Below are 4,536 nucleotides of genomic sequence, written 5' to 3' on the forward strand. Positions count from 1 at the left end.
TCCCAATTCTCTTGTCAAGAGAATTAGGTGCAATTCTGTGTGTGTTACTGTGGTAAATTAGGGACAAAATCCCCTTGATTTTTGGCAATGCCATTTTCTTTAGAGGTCAGTTTAAACACTAACCAATTGGAGATGCCCCATTTTTGGGCCTGACGAGCACATCAGGATGCCCTGCACAACACAGAATGAGTGGGTACTCTCTCTGCATAGGATTCCTCTGGTAGGTGCTCTCCTTGCAGGGCTTCCCCTTAGCACTCACTGAGCACAGGGGAGTCAGCAATCTGGGGCCCCAGGCTCTCCCTGTTCCCAGCATTCTTCAGTAAGGGGAGGTTACAAGAAAGACCTCATCCTTATTTTCCACATTACTATGCCTTGGGATCTCTACTCCATTTCAACACAAATCTCCCAGAACATTTTTTTTCTGCTGACAGTGAGAGAAAAAGCAGAACAGTGAACAAAATGCCTTTCAGAGCCATGGCCCCAGCCTCACCCCACAAACCCAGGGAGCCTTGTTCAGGACTGGGGTCCTTCCTTCCTAACCCCCAGGGAACTTGCTTTGCCCCATCTCACATACTCTCTTACAAACACAGCCACGATACTGGCCTATTAGCCCTGTCACAGACACAGCAAGAGATGCACCGGCCAGTAAATTTGACTCCTATCAGGTCAAATCCAAATTACTCTCTTGACAATACTGCCCAAGAAGCTCATAAAACAGTGTGTCTACTTGTTATCTGACTTGAACAACATCAACCTTTATCTACAAGAACGTTTGCTTATTGAGTACAAAAAGAAAACCACAAAACATTAAAAAGTAACACATCACAGGTCTATAATTTCTGATGGACCTTTCAGTTCCTCCTATTTTCAGACTTTTAGAAATGCTCCTTAATGTGTCAACTTAAAACATTCAGCCACTGAAATCGTTGCTCTGTGAAGCAAAGCTGACCCTTTGATTTGATTTGCAGAATGGCCTCACAAGTCAACATAATTCTGATTCCCCTGCTGATAGCAGCAACACAACCGACGTCTGGCTGAAATGAAGTAATGAACACAACAGACAGAGCTTATTAAAGAATCAAATAAAACTCTGAATACATCAATCAAAAATAAGCATGCAACCAATATTTATGGCAATCTGTAGCTGGGAGATGAAGAGGGAAGCACAAACCCAGGCTCAAACAGTAGGTTACTTAGGGCAGCAATTGTCATTTTTGTTTTATGGGTCTGCAATGCCTGTCTCAGCAGAGCCCCAACCCTGATGGAGGCCATTAAGCAATACTTCAGTATAAAGAGAAATTAAACGAGTAACGCCCAGTGAGATACTCCTGCACGCTAGGTATTGTCAGACAAGTTTTATGTAGTGCGGTGTAAATGCCAGTTGACTTCAGCAAGAATCAAGGGCATGCAGCATTTTGTGAGGAGGGTGCAGCCATTTAAAGCATTTCTCTCTCTGCAGTAATCAAAACAAGTTATAGCCAGGCTACAACTACATGTCTAGTTTGAAGACTGCTTTTCTGTGTGAGACAGAACCATCTGGATTTACTTTACAGTTAACTTTAAAATATATATATATATATGAGGTTTCTTAACTTTTGCCAAACAACTGGAAACATAATGGTTTCTGCATGCTGTTAGCATCTCAGTACAGCTGCAAATGTCCATTAGGACAATATTATATAACTATATACTTATTCTTCCCATGAAATTGTTAAAACCCCAGCTTTTCCAAATAAGAGCATATTTTGTAGTGAAGAGGAAGTCTTCCAGTTCACCAGGTTGGAATGGGGGAGGGAAGTCTTCTAAAGCAGAACTTTACTCAAAGTTTATTCTTTAAACTAACATAAAATTTTCAAGTCTCAGTGTGTCAGATTTTTCCAGCTGCACCTCTAGTGTGCTCTGGCCAGAAATCTACAATTTCTTTCCCTTTTCCTTTGTGGAAGAAACTCATTCCTTCTAAGATTTTTTTTTTCCCCCTCCCCTTTTCCCAGCTCTTCCCTCTGGATGGTTCTTTCTTATCCTTCCCACTGTTTCATGCTCCTGTTCAACAGACAGTGTCAGTGACACCTGGTGCCAGTGGGTGACTGCCTTTGGGAGCTGATCCCTGACAGCAGGGATCTGCACATGGAACACGAGCAGGCTGGATGCAGGCAAGGCTCCAGGAACAGGGGGTAATCTGTGTGCTCAAAACGCCGTCATCAGTTTGGCCAAGATTTTCAGAAATTACCAATAACACGGCACATATCAGTTTTTAGGAGTCTGAGGTAACAATTCAACTTACCAGAATGCAGGTGCTTACCTCTTCCAAAATAAGAGCCTTCCTGCTGTGTTTTCTATGTGTCCAGGCTCAAAGCACTCCAGTTCATTGGTTACTCTCAAAACATCTCAGCAGCTAGGACTTTTCCGTTAACAAAAACAAAACTAATAGAAACACAAACAACCAGTCCCAAAATTGGACACAGTCCTGTGCAACATGCTCTAGGATGACCCTGCCTGAGCAGGGAGATTGGACCAGATATGGTTCTTCCCATTTTACCCATTCTGTGACTTTTCCAGGGGGTGAGTGACCTTCTGCACATATTCTCAGGACCTTATGGAGAGAAGGGAGCAAGGGCTCATATTGTTTTGACAGCCATTCAGACAGAAGAATACTTATTTTTCAGATGCCTCCCTGAAAATAACAATACCACAAAATGTTGTAATGCTATTGATCTCATCAGACAGACAACCTTGGTCGGAGAAGCAACAGACCACTGCTCACCCTTGGGGCACAGAGACCTCACAGAGCAGCCTCCTCTCACCAGCACTGCCGGTCTGCTGGATCATCTTACCCATGTTACCAATACTGGGTCACCCGCAGGGATAAAGATAAAGCAACTGCTGCTAGTTTCTGTTATATGGAATCTGTATCTCCTCCTCCACAAAGTTGCTCTGCTATCAGTATTGAATTAATTTGCACAACAACCTTACAAGCTATTTTAGATGGCACAGCAGGTTTCTAGCATCCAAGCTCTTTCTCATTTTAAGAGTGACTATCTGAATAATTGGCAGGGAGGAGCTTGGCTGCTCTCTAATGCAGAAACTTGGCTAGAGTGATGCTGTTAGCATGAAACAGCAGTAGATACAATGCCCAGAACTTGAACTGAAACTGTTTGTTATTACTTCACATCTGCAGCATTAGCCACAGGCCATGACCAAGTCTGGCCCTGGTCCTTCTGGGACGAACTTTTACCTTTTAAACAGACAGAGGATGGCAAAGGCGATTGAAAGGATTTAATACAACATTAAAAATAACTGAAAGAGTCAGGAATTTGTGTCCCACTTAAAATTAATGGCCACTACTGTAAGATTTGGGTACTTTGGAAAAAAATGGTCAGGCAACCTGAATCTCTGGTAGGGCACAGGCACTTGCAGTAACAGAAAACCATTTCGGTTCTTGCAAGAAACGAAAAAAGTTCCACAAGAGGTTTCCATAGCTGGCTGCTTTCTGCAGGCACTGGTGTGACAGTAGAGAGCACTGTGAGGCAGAAAGACAGGCAAGCAGTGCATGCAGGTCTGCTCAGAGAGATCATTCCCAGGATGGTCAACACTCAACAGAAGAAAAAGGGTCGAGAGACCAAACGGCTACTTCCAGTATCACACACGTGCCCTGACTGGTCTCTTTGCCTCTTTTTCCCACTCTCAGGCAGAAGGCAAAAGATCTGAAGAATTTCTCTTAAGAAATATCAACATTCATGTGACAGCAGGATCTTAGGTCATCACAAGCCTGTGTCCAACAGCACCAAAATCTCCTCCTAATGCTGTGGTGCGAGTTGCAGTTCCGAGGCAGGGTTTGCCGCAGAACAAATCCCCAGGCAGAAGATATTTTGTACCAGCTGCTTGTGTGCAATCCCCGAGCCCTTCAGCCCTGTGGCCATGAAGGTCACCACTCACAGCAGACAGAGTACTGGAGTGGAAGTGGTGTGGCTCTGACACCAGGGAACCCAGCTTTGATCTTTGATGAACCTAGTTGTGACTTACCAGAGAAAATTTTAGGCTTTCTTCAGCAGGAAGTCATGGAGCTCTTCAGGGAAGTAGAGAACTTTTCAAAGGTTGGAGGGTGCACCTCTGCCTCTTTTTGGTGAGCTGTGCTCATGTCACCAGAACTGAGCCATGCTGAGCACCATGCCACTTCGTAAGTTAGACGGGTACTGAAAGTGCTGGCACTGGAGAAAATCAAAATAAGAAGCAGGGGAAGATGGTTTTCTGGTGGTGCACATGCAAGAGAAAAGGACCTTATCAGGATACCACCTCTCCCATTGCCCATTGCTGTGCGAGTGCCAAATCACTTGTGCACAGCATGACAGGAAACAGCAGTGCAATACTCCTCACCCACACACAGCAGTAAACATAGCATCAGCCTTGACAAGGGGGCAACATCAAAGATGATGTTTGTTTTATTATAGTCAACATGCAGGCATCATGTTATCTTAGTCATACCAAGACTAGATAACTAAACTGCCAGGTTTAATGTTTCAGGTCACATCAGGGAATAGT

Source organism: Poecile atricapillus, chromosome 6, assembly GCF_030490865.1.
Source record: "Poecile atricapillus isolate bPoeAtr1 chromosome 6, bPoeAtr1.hap1, whole genome shotgun sequence".
NCBI classification, from domain to species: domain Eukaryota; kingdom Metazoa; phylum Chordata; class Aves; order Passeriformes; family Paridae; genus Poecile; species Poecile atricapillus.